This window comes from Petaurus breviceps, unplaced genomic scaffold, assembly GCF_028583685.1.
Source record: "Petaurus breviceps papuanus isolate PSGF00001 unplaced genomic scaffold, PetGlider_PUasm1.0 186, whole genome shotgun sequence".
In the NCBI taxonomy this organism is placed as follows: domain Eukaryota; kingdom Metazoa; phylum Chordata; class Mammalia; order Diprotodontia; family Petauridae; genus Petaurus; species Petaurus breviceps.
Window position 1 is genome coordinate 29,992,981 of NW_027185798.1, and position 18,417 is coordinate 30,011,397.

Here is an 18,417-nt window from a genome sequence, read left to right on the forward strand (position 1 = left end):
GATAGATAGATAGATAGATAGATAGATAGATAGATAGATAGATAGATGATATAGATATAGATATGGATATAGATATAGATATATGTTGCAATCTGTAGCAGAGTCCATCACATCTCAGTTAAGATTTTAGTAGCATGTTCTGTGCCCACAATCCATCACTTCTCTGTCAGTATTTGAATAGCGTGATCAGCCTAGGTCGTGTATGGTCAGGATTTTCATTATATTCACAATAGTTTTTGTAAGTCTTTGTAAGTTGTTTGTCTTTAGAATGTCATTGATAATGTATAAGATTTTTCTCTTGGTTCTGAGTACTTCAATCTGCATTAATTCATACAAGTCTTCAAAGGTTTCTCTGAAACTGGCCCTTTCATCATTTCTAACAGCAGGATCAAATTTCATTATATTCATATACTATGATTTGCTCAGATATTCCCCAATTGCTGGGAAGCCCCTTAGTTTCCAGTTCTTTGTCATCACAAAAAACTGCTATAAATAATTTTGTATATATAGAACTCTATAAAAAATCTTTTTGCTTGTAGTAGTATCACTAGATCAAAGGATATGCAAACTTTAGTAACTTTTTGAATTTGCTTTCCCAAATAGTTGGACCAATTCATACCTATCCAACAATGCATCAATTTACTTATTTTACCACAGTCCTTCCAATATTTATCATTATTTTTTTTGGGAGGTCAGTTTTGCTAATCTGGTGGTTGTAAGATGGAACTTTAGACTTAATTTTTATTTTGCATTTCTCTAATTATTGATTATTTCAAAACATTTTTCATATGGCTATTGATAGCTTGAATTTCTTCCTCTGAAAATTGTGTGTTCATTGAACATTTGTCAATTAGCAAATGGTTCTAATTCTTGTGAATATGAATCAGAATCTTGGAAATGAGATTTTTATCTGAGAAATCTTCTGCAAGATTTTCTCCTAATTAGCTGCTTCCCTTCTAATTTTAGCTGTATTGGTTTTGTTTGGGCAAAATCTTTTTTATTTTTATATAATAAAAATTATTTTGCCCTCTGTGTTCTTTCTGTTCATTGTTTGGTCATGAACTCTTCTTATTCACAGATTTGAAAAAGCAATCTTCTTCCTTCTGTTCTAATTTGTTTATGACATCATCCTTTATGTCAAAATTATGTCCCAATTTGTGACTTAGTTTGGTATACAGAGTGAAACAGTAGACTACAGTTGGTTTTTGCCAGATTGCTTTAAATTTTAATAGCAGTTTTCATTAAATGGTGAGTTCTTATTCAAGTAACTGGGGCCTTTGGGTTTACCAATCACTAGGCTACTTTGTTCATTTATTTCCTTATGTTGCATATCTAATCTGTTCTACTGATTGACACATCTATTTTAAAATTATTAGGTTATCTTGATGATTATTGCTTTACAACATAATTTGAGATCTGATACTGGTAGGCCACTTCCCTTCCCATTATTTCCATTATTTCTCTTGAAATTCTTAAACTTTTGTTCCTACTCATGAATTTTATTTTTTTTCTATGTATATAAAATAATCCTTTGGTAGTTTAATTGGTATGGCACTGAATAAGTTCATTAATTTTGGTAGTATTGCCCCCTTTGGCTTACCCATGAGCCATTATTATTTCTCCAATAATTTAGTTCTGATTTTATTTGCATAAAAAGTTTTTTTTATAGTTATAATCAGGTCAGATGAACTCCCAAATATCTTGTACATTCTGAAGGTACTTTAAATGGAATTTCTCAACCTCATCTTCAGAATTTTGTTAGTAATATACAGAAATGTTGATCGTGTGTGTGTGGTCTTATTTTATGTTTTGCAAATTTCCTGGATTTGTTAACTGTTCCATTGAATTTTTAGTCAACTCTCTAGGGTTCTTTAAGTAAACCATCGTATCATATTTCTAAGCAAATCATCATATCAGTTTCATTCAATAATCACCAGAGGTCTATCATATCTAGCTTTTCTAAAATTCTACCCAGATCTTTAACTTCTTTCTTATATTTTTTGGTTAAATTTGTCTAGCTTTCAAAGGAATACAGTGAGGTCCTTCACTATTATAGTTTAACTCTCTATTTTCCCCTATAACTCATTTAAATTTTTCTTTAAGAATTTAGATGTTATGCTCAATGTATATGCACATATGTGTATATACATACATAACGGATATTAATTTACTGTGTATAGTCTCAATCAAATGTAATTTCCCTTTTTATCTACTTTAATTAATTCTATTTTGGCAATTGTCTAAGATCAGGACTGCTACTCCTTCTTTTGTTGCTGTTTTGCTTTAGTTGCAGCCTAATACATTTTGCCCCAGTCCCTTATTTTAACTCTGTGAACCTTTACATTTCGATGTGTTTCTTGTAAACAACACATTGTTGGATTCTACTTTTTAAAAATTCATTCTGCTATCTTCTTCAATTATATGGGTGATTTCATCTCATTTATAATAATGTTCACTATTTTTTTATTTCCCTCTTTCCTTTTATACTTTTTATTCTTTTTGGGGGGAGGGGTTGCCCTTTTTTCATAAAGAAGAGGGTGGTAAGTGGAGTGTACTCATCACCAGTGCTCTAGGATTGAGGTAATCTTCTGCTCCACTGTTACTCTTTCTTTCCCTTGTCCAGAGATCAATCACAGATTCTTACCCTTTTGAATTCTTCTCCCTGCAGTTAGAAATTGTTTTGTTTAGGAGAAACAATTAATCTAGATAAATCCCTTATTCTACCCTTCCCCTGCTATTCTTCCTTTCTCCCTTTTCCCCTTCCCCCCTTTCCCTGTGGATTAAAATGTAACTATTTGTATATATTCTTTTCTCTTTGACCCACTCAGATAAAAGTGAGGTTCAAGTATCACTCACTTCCTCTTCATTTGTTTGTATATTCTTCTACTTGCAGGCCCAATTAACTGGGATAATTTTCCCCAACTTCCTTTCACTTTTCCTCTCTTGTATGTACCTCCTTCCCCACATGTACCCCACATATTTTTATTTTAAGATAATCAAAATATAAAAATTATCCCCAGGGGGGTGGCCAGGTAGCACAGCGAGTAAGAGCACTGGCTCCAGTGTCGGGATGACCTGGGGATCAAATCCGGGATCAGACACTTAGCACCCACCCAGAAACAGCTGGCCATGTAACCTTGAGCAAGTTACTTAACCCCAATTGCTTAAGGGCAGCCAGGTGGCTCAGCAAGTAAGAGCACCGGCCCCAGTGTCAGGATGACCTGGGGATCAAATCTGGGCTCAGATACTTAGCACCACACCCAGAAATAACTGGCCGTGTAACCTTGAGCAAGTTACTTAACCCCGATTGCCTAAAAAAAATTTATCCCAGTCCATTTGTCTTATTTGACTCACTCTGTGACCCCCAATGATATTAAAGATCTGAGGGATCACTTGCAAAAATTGTCTTGTATTTAGTCCTTTATGAAAACTCATTTGTACTTAACCTTTTTATGTTTCTCTTGATGACTGTTGATATGTCAAAGTTTAAATTTGATGCTGTTATTTTCTTCAGGAATGCTTGGAAGTCTTCTATTTCATTAGAAATTCATTTTTTCACCCTGTAGGATTAGGATTAGTTTTGCTTAGTAAGTTATTCTTGGTTGTAAGTCTATATATTTTGCCTTTTATAATAGCATATTGTATTCTGACCATTCCTTTAGATCAATGATGACTAAATCCTTTATGACTATGGCTCCTTGATACTTGAATTTTTTTCTGGTTGCTTGCAGCATTTTCTATTTGACCCTAGAGATCTAGATTTTATCTATAAGTTTCCTGAGAGTTTTCATTTGATATGTTTTCCAGGTTAGTTATTTTTTATGAGATACCTTATACTTTTTTTTATTGTTCAGTCTTTTGACTTTATTTTAGTATTGTGAGTTGTCTTATGAAGTATTTAATTTCTACTTCATTCTAATTCTCAATCTCTAATTTTCAATTTTCTAAGTTTACCTTTTCTTGCATAAGGTCTTGTACCTCTGGGACTAAGCTATTAATTATCTCTCCAAGACTTTTCTCTATAGTTCTCATTTCTATTACTATTTTTTTCCTGTAAGACTTTAATTTCCTTTATAAGATTATTTTTAAAATCACGCTTCTTTTATTCCAGGAACTTCAGTTGAATTGTGACCATGCTATATTTCTCTTTGAAGCTTTTCTTGTAAAAATTTTGAGTTATTCATCAAGTCAATCAAAAAGCATTTATTAAGTATCTACAATATGCCAAGCATTGTGTTAATCTTTGTTGATATAAAGACAGACAAAAAAACAATCCTTGCTTTCAAGGATCTCACAATCTAATGTGGGAGAGAACAAATAAACAAATATGTATAAACAGCCTATATAAAGGATAAATTGTAAATAATCAACAAAAGGAAAGTGCTGGGAAAGGCTTCCTATAGAAGATAGGAATTTTAGTTGGGACTAAAAAAAACAGGGAAGCCAGGACACAGATTAAGAAGGAGAACCTTCCATGCATAGAGAAAAAGCCTGAAGTCTAGATGTAAAGTATATTGTTTGAGGAAACATGGGAAGGTAGGTTATAAAGGACTTTGAGCTACTGGAGTTTACTAAGTATAAAGGTAACATGGTTGGATCTTCATTTTAGGAAAATTATTACTTTTGCAGCTGAACAGCCAACAGATTGGGGTGGGGAGAGAATTATAGCAAACAGACCAGCTAGCAGGTGATTACTATAGTCTAGACATGAGTGATGAAGGCCTGAATGAGAGTGGTGACAGTATCAGAGAAGAAAAGGGGACACATTTAAGCAATGTTGCAAGAATGGACATGTCAGATTTTGGCAATAGGTAGGATGTGAGAGGGGTGAGAGATAATGAGGAATAGAGGATGACACCAAGGTTGTGGGCCTGAGCAATTGGGAGGATTTAGTCTTCACAAAAGTAATAGGAATACTTAGAAAGGGGGAATTTTAGGGCAAAAGATGATGAATGAGTTCAGTTTTGAAAATTTTGAGTTTAAGATGTCTATTGAACATCCAGTTTAACATGACTGAAAGGTAGTGGGAATTGTGAGACTGGAGTTGGACAGAGAGATTAGGCTAGATTGGTTAAATTGAGAATCATCAGGAGAGTGATAATGATTAAATCTATGAGAGTTGATGAGATTACCAAGTGAAGTGGTATAGAGGGAGAAGAGATGAAAGACCAGAACAGTTCTATGGAACACCCTCATTTAGTAGGCATAACCTGGATGAGGATCCAGCAAAGGAGACAGGAATCTTATGATAGGTAGGGGGAGAATGAGGAGAAAGCAGTGCCCCAAAAACCTAGAGAGAAGATAATATTAAAGAGAAGAGGATAAGAGACAGTGTGAAAGGTTGTAGAGAAGTTAAGTAAAATGAGGATTGAAAAAAGGCCACTGAATTTTTCAACTAGATCATTAGTAACTTTGGAAAGAGCAGTTTCAGTGAAATGATGAGGTTGGAAGACAGATTGTAGAGGGAGAGGGGAGGAAGTAGAGCCATTTATTATAGACTGACTTCTCAAGGAGTTTTGTCACAAAGGGCAGGAGAAATACATGGCAATAGTTGGTAGGAATGGAAGGAGCAAGTCAGGTTTTTTTGCGGATAGGGGAGACATGGCCATGTTTGTAGGCAATAGAGAAGAAGTCAGTAAATGGGGAGAGATTGAAGATTAGTGATAGAGTAAGGATGACAGAAAATCTGTTCAGTCTTTCAACAAATAATCTGTTGGAAGAGGTGGAATGGCTTGGAATAAATTGAGCAGATAGAGGAATAGGACCACCTTGTCATGTGAAACAGGTATGAAAGGTGAGAGTGGCAGAGGGCATTTGAGTAATGTGAGATAATGGAGAGGTGAGAAGAGGGAGCCCTAGATGAATAATCTTTATTATTATTTATTATTATTATTGTAAAACATGAGGTAAACTTGAGGTTTAATTAAGTAGGGGAAAAGAGATCATGGGAGGTTTGATGAAAAATGAAAGGTTTGGAAGAACCTCTGTGGAGAGTGGGATAGTGAGTTGATGAGAATTATAGATGGATTATCTAGAAGCAGTGGGGGTTCAGTAGAGTTTGTGTAACATGAATTTGTAGTGAACCAAGTCAGAATGGTTTTCTCCACCTTCATTCAGCAGCACATGTCATGTATAAGTGTGAAGGTGGTGGGAGTAATGCAAGACTGATCTTTGGCAGGACATGATTGATTATTGATAAGGGGGCCATGAATTCAAGAGAAGAGAACAATATAAAGTTAATTGGTTCAACAGGGGGTCAAGATAGGGGAAAAATGGGTAGAGTTGGCTAGTTCAATGCTAGGAGAGAATTGAGGGAGATGGGAGGTCATGGATTGCATGAAAATAGTGGTATGGGAAGGCAGAGGGAGAGGTAGAAAGCCAATAAATTATAGTTAGATAAGGAGATTTCTGAGTTCTCAAATATGGAGATGGTGCATTTTCTGGTTGATGGCAAAATCAAGGGTATGACCATCTTTGTGTATGACCAAAGTGGGGTGGAGGGTCATAGGAAATAAGTAGATTAAGAAATGAATGGTTATGGTGTTTGAGGGAGTGTTAATATATATGTTAAAATCCCCTAACATAAGGGCAGGAGTTGGGGAGGATAACAAGATTGTGAGCCAAGTATTGAACTCATTGAGAACAGAAGGGGAGCATCCTGAAGATCTGTTGAAGCCAGTTACCAGAATTTGATTGGGTGGAAGATGTGGATTATATAGACCTCAAGGGGGAAGAGGTGATGGAAGTGTGACTGAGGTAGGGGGATGGAGATGGACAGCAAGAAGCATTCCAAATCCTCTGTCTTGACTAGTGATTCAAGGGAAATGAGTGAAAGTGCAGCTGGCACTGGGACTGGTGCCCAGGAAAGCTGTATCATCAAGTAAAAGAAAAAAAGAACTAAGTACAACCTCTTGGGATTTACCCCTAGATGTAACCTGGATGAAGGGAGACTGAGGAGCAGTGAGACATGTCAAAGAAGAACCAGAAGAAACAAGTAGGGTTGAGCACGACAAGGTCCATGACCACTCTTTAATGAAAGAAAACGGTCTCAGAAGGTCACATTAGGTTTATAGATATGGCAGAGTCTGAGGCAAAAATAAAATATTTTAAATTTAGAGCTGGAAGGCACCTCAGAAGCCACTTACTCCATCCCCATTACTTTTATAGGTGAGGAAACTGAGACCCAGGCAGGTTAAGCGATTTGCCCAAGGTTGCAAAATTAGTGTCACAGATGGGATTTGAACCTAGGGCCTCTTACTCCAGTACTTTTTCTACAGTAGGAGTTTTCCTCATACAGCATCAGGTATGGCCCTTTCTCATTACCTTGCCCCAGATGTAAGTTATGTCGATGAAATAAAAGAAAAACAGCACAGAGGGATGGCATCTTTAGACCCAATACCACTGTCGGGCAGTAACATTCTGTTGACTGCAATGAAGGTGCTACTTTGCTTCTTGTCTCTCTCCTCTCATTGGCATTCATTATCCATTGGCAACAATTATGAGGGCTGGTTTAAGGTAAACACCATGAATGTCTCGTTACTCTTCACCATTGTTGTACACTGGGCAATTATAGCCCCTAACAAAATAGAAACCCCAGACCAGGGGTTATACCTGTTGCCTTTTTTTTCTCCCATGGATCAGCTATATTCTATGTCCTGTTGTAGTAACACTGGAAAATGTGGATTTCAGATTTAGAGAAAAAGCATCAACAAAATTGTAGAGTTGGGAAAGTCCAGTGTGGTCAGGGAATCGAGAAAAGTTCGCTATAGCTGCAGAGTATGTGAATGAGAAGGAAAATAATGAAAAATGGGGGTGGAAAAGTAGCATGGCATCAGGGTGTGCAGAGCATAGAATTCAAGACTAATAAAGATGAACTTTATTAAGTAATGGGGATGCATTAGCATTTTTGGCACAATGCAGTAATGTAATCAAATCTGTGCATTAGGATGATTTGTTAGGGGATGTAGGATAAATTGGAGATAGAAACAAAGTGGAGGTGGAGAGACTAGGTAGAAGGCTATTGAAATAGTCCAGAGACAGAATGTTCTAAAACAGTAGCAATAAAGTGATAGAAAAGATAGATATTGGGGGGAGGATAATCAATGGGTCCTGGGTAATGACTGGCTATTGGGGAAGGAGGGTGAGTTAGGGAGGGGCTAAATTCATGGCATAAGAAAGATCATCAAATGTCAAATTACCTCTTCAGTCTCCTCTTAATTTGCTGCTGTGCAAATTGAGGTACCGGTGAGGGGTGGGGAGAATTATTAGACTAGTTTATCTTGAAAACTCTCTTCAACTCTAAATGAATGCATGCTGAAGTCAGGGAGAATGATGGCAGGGGATGATGGGAGTGAAATGGGAGATTGAGCCAAGTGCTGAAGTCATTGAGAAAGAGAAGAGAATGTCCTGGAGGTATGCAAAGGATGTGGAGTATGATGAACAGAGGGTGGTATAATTGGCTCCTATCGACTTCAAAGGAGAGGCTGTTGAGGAAGGCTGGAAGCAAAGCAAAGAACAAACAATATTGCTGACACCTTTTCTCCAAATCCTCTCAATTAGAAGGAGTAGAAAAAGGGCCAACTTCTCTTGCAGAGACTTTTGAGGGATATGATATGTGAAGGAATGGAGTGTCCTCATGGATTTTGTGTGGTGAAATTAGTGTTGGGTGGAGTTAAGTTTTTGGTGATAGGGAATTGTCTGTAATAACTCATATGGTGCCAATAGATTTCTGTTCTGCTGTCTACCACATTTTTTAGAAATGTGGGGGGAGAGCATCAGAAGTCAGTCAAGCATCTATCAAATGCCAACCCCATTGGTCAAGTGAGTGGCATGAATTTTTTAAAATGATCAATAGGAGCCAGATGCCTGTCTCTGTAGGACCACAACTAAGAATTTTTACATTTTAAAGGAATTTTTATTGTATTTAAAAATACAAATATCATCCTTAGCTCTGGCGTTACAAAAATAGTCAATTGATGTAATTGTCCATTGGGGCTATAATTTGTGGACTCCTGAACACAACCAATGGTGGAAGAAACTGGGTGGAGCTAAGGTCTACCCACAAGGGTTATTTTTAAATTAAATTTTGTGTTTATTTTTAGTTTACATCATTAATTTCCACAAGATTTTGAGTTATAAATTTTCTCCCCTACCCATCACCCCAAAACAGCCATCTCACTGAATATCCTCTCCCCCAATCTGCTCTCTCCTATATCTTCCGCCATCCCCCCTCTGATTTTCCAGTAGGACATGATGGATTTCTATGCCCTAGTGCCTATATATCTTGTTTCCCAGTTGCATGTAAAATGATTATATATATATATATATGTATATACACACATATATATGTATATGTATATATATATATATATATATATATATATATACATTTGATTTCAAACCTTTGAATTCCATATTCTTTCCCTTCCTCCCTCCTCACCCACCTTTACTGGGAAGATAAGGAATTCAATATAGATTATATATGTGTAGGTATGCAAAACATTTCCATAGTGGATATATTGTGAAAGACTGACTATATTTCCCTCCATTCTATCCCACCCTCACTAGTTCTATTCTCTACTTTAATCCTGTCCCTTTTCAAAAGTGTGTGCTTCCAACTTCCCTCCCCTCCAGCCTGCCCTCCCTTCCATCATCCCCCCTCTCATTCCCTTCCCCCCCACTCTCCTGTAGGTTGAGATACCCTATTTAGTGTGTGTCATTCCCTCCCTAAGCCAAATTCAATGAGAATAAGGTTGACTCATTCCCTTTTGCCTTCCTGTTCTTCCCCTCCATTGTAACAGTTTTCCCTTGCCTCTTCTATATGAGATAATTTACCCCATTCTGTCTCTCCCCATTTCCTCTCATTATATTCCTCTCTCACCTCTTAATTTTACCTTTTAAGTATCATCCCTTCCTATTCAATTGGTCCTGTGCCCTCTGTCTATATATACCTGTACACATATATACACACACTCACATATGTATTCATAGACCCACATAACCTCTTATATAGACATATGTGTGTATACATTTATATTCCCTTCAACTATCCTCATACTGAGAAAAGTTTCATAAGTTACAATTATTGTTTTTTTCCATGTAGGGATGTAAATAGTTCAACTTTTATAAGCTCCTTATGATTTCTCTTCCCTGTTTACCTTCTCATCCTTCTCTTGCTTCTTGTATCTGAATGTCAAATTTTCCATTCGACTCTGTTTTTTTCAGCAAGAATGCTTGAAAGTCCTCTATTCCATTGAATGACCATATTTTCCCCTGAAACATGATACTCAGTTTGCTGGGTAGGTGATTTTTGGTTTTAATCCCAGCTCCTTTGACCTCCAGAATATTGTATTTGAAGCCCTTCAATCCCTAAACTGCCAGATCCTTTGTTATCCTGATTGTGTATCCACAATATTCAAATTGTTTCTTTCTGGCTGCTTGTAATATTTTCTCCTTCATCTGGGAACTCTGGAACCTGGCTATAATATTCCTAGGAGTTTTCTTTTGGGGATCTTTTTCAGGAGGTGATCAGTGGATTCTTTCAACCTCTATTTTGCCCTCTGGTTCTAAAACATCAGGGCAATTTTCTTTGAGAATTTCTAGGTTCTTTTTTTGACCATGGCTTTCAGGTAGCCCAATAATTTTTAAATTATCTCTCCTGTATCTATTTTCCAGGTTAGTGGTTTTTCCTATGAAATACTTCACATTGCCTTCTATTTTTTCATTTGATTGGATCTCTTTAATAATATTTTGATTTCTCATAAAGTCACTAGCTTCCATATGCTCCAATCTAATTCTGAAGGAATGATTCTCCTCAGTGAGCTTTTGAGATTCTTTTTCCATCTGGAAAATTTGTCTTTTTAAGGCATTATTCTCCTCATTAGCTTTTTGAGCTTCTTTTGTCATTTGAGTTAGTCTTTTTTTAAGCTGTTATTTTATTCAGCCAGGTTTTTGACTCTCATATCACAATTTTCTTGCATCATTCTCAGTTCTCTTCCAAATTTTTCCTCCACTTCTCTTATTTGGTTTTCAAAATCCTCCTTAAGCTCCTCTATGGCCTGTAACCAACTCATATTTTTCTTGGAAGCTTTTAGTGCAGGATTTCTGACTTCATTGTCTTCCTCCTGTTTCATGCTATCATCTTTTTTTGTCCCCAAAATAGGAGTGTAAAGTTGGATTGCTGTGCTTGCTTTGCTTCCTGTGCTTGCTCATGTTGCCACTCAATTACCTGACTTTTGAGCTTTTTGACACAATAGAACTCTGCTACTAGAGAGGGGAGCTTTGTCACAATTACTGGGGTTTTCTCAGTTGCTGGAGCTATTAGTTGTCTGCCCTTTCTAAAGCCTCCGCAGGCTCTGGAAAACTGGTCACACACCCCAGGACTTCCACCCTAAACAGTGATCCAGATCCAAGCAGGTTAAAGCAAGAACAATTACCCCTCAGACTGGTTGCTTGGTCCCCCTACAATCTACAGGCCAGGAGCTCTGAAGCAACCACGTAGCAGCAGCTGTCCGACCATGGCACCTCAGCCCCTTCTCCTTCCTGGGGGCAAAGGCCAGACTGCACTCCCAGACTCCTGGTTTCCAAAGTCCACACTGCACTGACTCCTCACTTTGTCCTTATCATCTATGTGTTGATAATTCTGGAAACCACCACAGCTGCTGGTGATCTGAAGTCCCTCCAGCCAGGGGCTAGTTGTGGATGCCCTGAGGCTAAAACATCAAGCTCATGCAGGGCATGGCTCAGCTCCCAGAGTTCTGTGCTGGCCTCTTCCTGCCGGCCTGCTGAACTGTCTTCAGCAAGAAATTTGCTTCTCTCTCTCATTTTCTGGGTTCTGTAGCTCCAAAGTTTGTTTAGAGTCATTTTTTTTACATGAATTGGAGGATGTTGAAGGGTAGCCCCAAGGAAGTCCTGTTTCTACTCTGCCATCTTGACTCCAGTGCACAAGCTGATCCTACCCACAGGTTTTAGGAGGATGTTGGACAGGAGAACTGGCAAGTAGAGTAAACATTTAGGTAACTGGATCTCATAGGAGGAAGCTAAAGACCAGATTTAGGTAATGGTATATGGCCCAAGGGCAACTGTTCCAGTCAGAGGATCATAAATTTAGGGTCAGAATTTAGAAGTCCATCTAGTCCAAGCAGCTCATTTTGTAGATGAGGGGACTGAGGACAAGAGAAATTCTGTGACCTACCTAAGGATAGATAGGTAGCAAAGGGCAGGATATGGATTAAAAAATTCAGTCCTCTGACCCCAAATTCTGTAATCTCTCTGCCTAATATATTAGGTTCCACGGAAAAGTAGGTACCTGGGTAAGTTGATAAGTTCCTTATGATTTCTTTTCCCTGTTTACCTTCTCGTGCTTCTCTTGCTTCTTGTATCTGAATGTCAAATTTTCTATTTGACTCTGTTTTTTTCAGCAAGAATGCTTGAAAGTACTCTATTCCATTGAATTACCATATTTTCCCCTGAAACATGATGCTCAGTTTTCTGGGTAGGTGATTCTTGGTTTTAATCCCAGCTCCTTTGACCTCCAGAATATCGTATTTGAAGCCCTTCAATTCCTAAACTGCCAGATCCTTTGTTATCCTGATTGTGTATCCACAATATTCAAATTGTTTCTTTCTGGCTGCTTGTAATATTTTCTACTTCATCTGGGAACTCTGGAACCTGGCTATAATATTCCTAGGAGTTTTCTTTTGGGGATCTTTTTCAGGAGGTGATCAAGCAGCCTTGAGATCCCTCCAGTTAGGGAGTCACCTGAGTTAGAACTCAAGTTCTCTTGTAGTCCATACATAATTTTGAAACCTACAAAACCCTTCGAAATGAGTGTCCTTGATTAAAACTCAATATGGCTCAGGCATGGTCAAGAGAAACAGCAGTGGATGCTGGCATAAGAGCCATCTGGAGAGTGGCATTACAGTTTTTCTACTTAAAACACAGAGGATGCTGGGATGAGAGGGAGAAAACCAGTAGCAGTCTCTATACAGATAGAAAAGCTTCACGTCACCTACAAAATAGAGGTAATATTTGTATCACCTCCTCACAGATGTGCTTTAAGGCAAGCTCTTTGTAAAGTTTAAAGAACTACAAAAATTTAGTTATAATTAGTTATAGGATTAGAGATCTTAAGAAGGAAATGGACCTCAGAAACCAGTTAGTCCAATCCCTTCCTTTTACAGATGAGGAAATTGAGACCGAGAGAGGCAGAGTTGACCAATGTTACACAGTAAGTATCAGAGGAAAGGCATAAACCTCTTATCCTTTAGCGCTATAGCACTGTATCATAGTGGGGGGTAGTGGGAAGAGGGGAGACTGGAACTTGGCAAGTCATGCTTTGACCTAATCAGGGCATTAAACCTAAAGCTGCTAGAAAGTCAGGAATTGATTACAACTTATCATGATCTGTCAGCCATGACATCACCAGCAAGGAGGATCCCATCCCAGCTAGGGCCTCACATGCAAAGCCCATTGTCAGTGAAACTGAGGAGGTAGGAGGAGAATGTGAGAGGTTCATCAATCCTCACTGACTCCAGCGTTCAATCAATCAACAAGCATTAATTAAATACCAGGCCCTGTGCTAGGCACTGGGGATATAAATATAAAAGTGACACCATCTCTGCCCTCAAGAAACTGGTTGTATGAGGCTTCCAATCAGAACTATTCCAAGAATATCTTGACTCTGCAGGTTAGGATTGTTGGATGTAGAGCAAGGCGTCCCTACCAAAGGAGAATGAGTTATACTGAAAGAGGTAATCTTCTCCCTCAGAAAATCAGGTCTCAAGATGGGATGGTAATGGAAATTAATGTAGCCTCTTATGAAAATAGGCCAGACCTAAAATGAATGAATGGTTGGGTGGATAAATCGGTAGAGAGTTAGAGAGATAGATAAATAAATAAATGACAAGTTAGAATGATAATAAAAATTGAAGATCCTTGGATGACTAAGGGGAGATAACATATATCAGGAAGTATAGAGCAGAGAAGGGAACTTTGGCCTAGGAAATACTATGGATTTTGAGTACAGTCATAGGGTAATAGATTGTCGTGCCCTATCTGGGAACAATGATAGTCATTCAACTGTATGGCCAGTCTGAGGGCTTGGATCTGGGCCTGGGCCTGAGGTAATGATTGCCTTACTCTCTAATCGAGGCACGTCTATCAGTGCAAGACCCAAAACTGAATGGATTAATTTACATGGGCTTGGGGGGTCAGGGTGTCTGGAGATTTAGGACCTGGGTTCTTAGCCCTTTTTGTGTCATGGACCCCCTTGGCAGTCTGGTGAAGGCTAATACTACAGAAAGATTCTGCTTACACTCATAATTGAAGGGGAAGCTAAAATTCAATTGAAAGTTAGTGAAAATAAAGATGTAACTTGGATGGGTCTCCCTTGGGGGAAGGGAGGGTGGCAGTCCAAGGACCTCAGGTTAAGAACCTTTGGTCTAGAGGGTCATTGTTTCTAGTGGGTATAAACAGGCTGTCAGAGGACAAATGGCAAGATACCCTCATAGGTTCTCTGGTGTCCTGGTGAAGAATGGTCTGGGACTGGCTAGATAAAGAGGGTCCAGATTGTTGCTGGCCTGGATGGGGGCACCAAGGGATGGCAAAGTCATTGAGGACCCTCCCTTTCATTATAGAAGCACATCTAAATTTTTGAGGCCCTCAGTCTGGATCAGCCTGTCTGTGTGCTCTCCCAGTGCCCAGGGGCTATCGGTGAGGCATCCATCTTCTCTCCACCCACTGGGAAGAAACTAGATGACTTTCCTTTCTGTTTATGAATTAAGTCCTTCCTGACCTGTTGTAGACAAGTTATTACCATACTACCATTCCTCCCAACTCTCCAACCACCTTCTTCCCCTCACTGAAGTCAATCTCCATCCAAATGGAGACTCAAACTCCACTTCCAGACTCTATGATCTGGCCAGATTTTCTTTCTCTCTGTTGTTCACACATGGTACTCCATCTCTCCCATCTCCATGCCTCGGCACTGACTGTGCCTTGTCCCCTCCACTCATACAATGCTTCCTTTCCTTCAAGCATCACCTTCTACACAGACCTTCTCCTGCTCCCTCCATCAGCTAGTGCCCTCCCTCTCTGCCTGGTACTTAATTACCTTTTACTTATTTTGTTTTTATTCATATATGTATGTGCCGTCCCCCATGGAACTCCTTGAAAACAGGGATTGGCTCATTCTTTATGTTTGTGTCACCAGAGTCTATCACAAGTCTTAGTATACTATAGGCATTTAATAAGAGGCAGCTAGATGGTTCAGTGAATAGAGCACTGGGCCTGGAGTCAGGAAGATCTGAGTTCAAATCCAGCCTCAGACACTTACCAGCTATGTGACCCTGGGCAAATCACTTCCCTCTATTTGTCTCAGTTTTCTCACCTGTAAAATGACATGGAGAAGGAAATGTTGAACCACTGTAGTTTCTTTGCCAAGAAAACCTCAAATGGGGTCATGAAAAACCAGGCACAACTGAAAATGACTCAACAGCATTCATGGAGAACTGCTGAGTCAGTTGTCATATAGGAATGTAATGGAATATTACTGCATGGTAAGAGATGGTAAGTAGAAGGAATTCATAAACTTGTACAAAATGATACACAATGAAGGAAGCAGAACCTGAAATACACACACACGTGTATATATACATATATAAAACACTTCATTAATGTTATTGAAAACACAAAATGGAAGTAAAATTCAGATTAAATGCTATGACCAATCTTAGGCTTGGAGAATACATGATAAAACATTCTCCATATTCTCCTCTCCTTTGAGAAGAAAACTGGAAGGCTACGGACATAACAATGTGCATATTGACCATCAGACCTGATCACAGTGCAGGTTGGTTTTGCTTTACAGTTTTTTCTTGATTATATGGGGGGGGGGACTGGGGAGAGAGGGACCAGGAAATTGTTAAAAGCAAAAGGAAGAAATAAAAAATAACAAATTATTTCAAAAGTACTTGCCTTTTTCCTTGTAACTGGTTTGCAATGCTGTTCTGGGTTCCATGTTTCATTCTTAACTATTACTTCACTCATACATTGACATGCTTGACAGAAAAAGTTCTTATGATGATTCACTTACTTTCTACAGTGTTTTCCTTACAATCCCCCTGAGGGGACAGCTTTATCCTCATTTTATAGATGAGGAAACTGGGGCTTAGGGAGGCTAAGGGATGTTTCCATGATCATACATTCAGTAAATGTCAGAGGCAGATTTCTCTATCTACTATGTCACATGGCATCTCTTGTTGCTTTCTTCTGCCATTATTCGATTATCTCACTGTTAGCTTAGGTAGCCCCGACAACTAGGAGATATTTCAATTTTTTTAACATCACAAATCATGCTTCTGTGGATGGCTTTGTAAAAATAGTGTTTTTCCTCTGTGAGATGATTTCTTTGATGATCTTCCACAAAGGGGAGCCACTGAGTAAAAGGGCATGGACCATTCTGTAGATTTGGTATCTCTACTTGTCAGAAAAACTGAACCAATTTGCTCAGGCACCAGCAATGTCTAAATTCACCATGGCTCAGCTGGCATTTTTTTAAAAATCACTTTTACTTTTATCTGCTAGCTTTGTGGGTGCATAATGGAACCCTGAAGTTGTTTCAAACCGCATATCTTTAATGGCTAACAAGATTCTCTCCTTCCCCCCCTCCCTCTGTCTCTCTCTCTCCTCTTTCTCTCTCTGTCTCTTTCATTGTCTCTGTGTTGGTCTCTCTCTACCCAACACCCACCCCTCACTCTCCTCTCTCTTTTAATATGACAGAAGATGTAATTGCCTTTCAAGTACCTGGGCCTAATTAACACCCACAAGAGTAGAGTTTCGGTCTTTAATTGAGGCCACCCCTCCCTGTGAGGCCTCTGAAACAGCTAAGCTACAGCAACCTGGATTGAGCGAGGGGGATTGGTGTGATGATGGTCATCATCTGGGACTGGCTCTTCCCACCCCAGAAAACTGGGCGTGGCTTCTGCCTTAACTCAGAAATGAGAACGAGAGCAGGCTAGTCTCTAATTGTAGAAGCCCAAGCCCTTTGTTTTTCTCTGTTTCTTCAGTCAGAACAGGAAGGAATAGGAGTCTGAAAAGCCTCCCTGGGAAATGAGTCCTGAGGAAAGATTAGAACTTGTTTCACCTGAGGACCCACAGCCCAAACTTCCGAACTTAATAGTGGCTTACCCAGACACAGACAGACAGACAGACACACACACACACACACACACACAGAATCCTTAAATTCATAATGGCCTCCTGATTGCCAAATCCAACTGTGATTGTACAACTCCCCACCTCTCCTACCCCCCAAAAAAAGCTGTCTCTGTTTTTTGACTCTGAATTCTTGCGACAAGTTGCCTCAGCAAAGGCCCCACCCCCTTCCTTTCTGCCTCCTCCTCTTCTGCCTGCCCAATCCTGGAAATTTCCAGGTCTCATATTGGAAAATTCTGTAGCATATATGCTGGAAATTTCCGTTTGTACAGCTTAGGCATCACCTGGCAATCCACCTGTTCTCCTGGCTTGTGATATTAATTCACTTCAAACCTACTGAATCCCATTTCATTCCATTCAATAAACATTGACCAGCCACCATACACAAGGCACTGGGGCTATAAAGGCAAAATGAAACAGTTTCTACCTTCAAGGGCCTTACATTCTACTAGGGCTAATGACACGTTTGCAAGGGAAGGAAGGACTTGGCATTAATTAAGGTCTACTCTGTGGCAGGTAATGTGCTAAGTGCTTTACAAATATTATCTCATTTAACCCTGAAAGATGGGTGCTATTGTGATCCGCATTTTACAGCTGGAGAAACTGAGGCAGACAGAAGTAAAGTGAGTTGCCCAAGGTCATACAGCTAGTGAGTGTCTGAGGCTAGATTTAAACTTCTTCCTGACTCTGGGACCAGCCTTTTGTGCACTATGGTACCATGTAGCCTTCTCTTGATAAGCAAATAAAATTTATGTACTATATACAAAGTAATTTCTAAAGTAGCAATGAAAATTTGGTAAAGAATCAGAAAAGGCCAAATGTAGGTGATGGCACCTAATCTGTGATTGGAAGGAAATTAGGGATTCTACCAATGAGAGTTTTTCAGACATGTAGGATTACCTATGTAAACACAGAGAAGAAGGAGATAGGTTTTCTATATATAAGGAGTACTTAGTAGGTTCAACTGCAAGGAAGAATGTGTGAAAGAAAGTAACATGAGACAAGACTGGAAATGTAAGTGAGAGCCATACTATAGAAGACTTTAAATGCCAGGCTGAGGATTTTATATTTTATCCTAGAGACAATAATGAGCCACTGAAGATTTTTGAGTAGGAGAGTGACATGGTCAGACCTGTGCTTTAGGAATATCAATTTGGCATCTGTGTAAAGGATGGGTGATAACAATAATATTAATAATATATT

At 38.9% G+C, this 18,417-nt stretch overlaps 1 long non-coding RNA gene across 1 annotated transcript in view; it reads right to left on the reverse strand.

Moving 5' to 3' along the window:
- Positions 1 to 1,557: 1,557 nt before the first annotated feature.
- LOC138162633 (uncharacterized) overlaps positions 1,558 to 18,417 on the reverse strand; it is a 58,517-nt gene continuing 41,657 nt past the window's right edge. The window contains exons 3-5 of the long non-coding RNA XR_011168679.1: positions 15,335 to 15,388; positions 3,447 to 3,560; positions 1,558 to 2,662 (exon numbers count right to left, since the gene is read on the reverse strand). This is a non-coding gene — a long non-coding RNA (uncharacterized lncRNA). The remainder of the gene's footprint in view (positions 2,663 to 3,446; positions 3,561 to 15,334; positions 15,389 to 18,417) is intronic.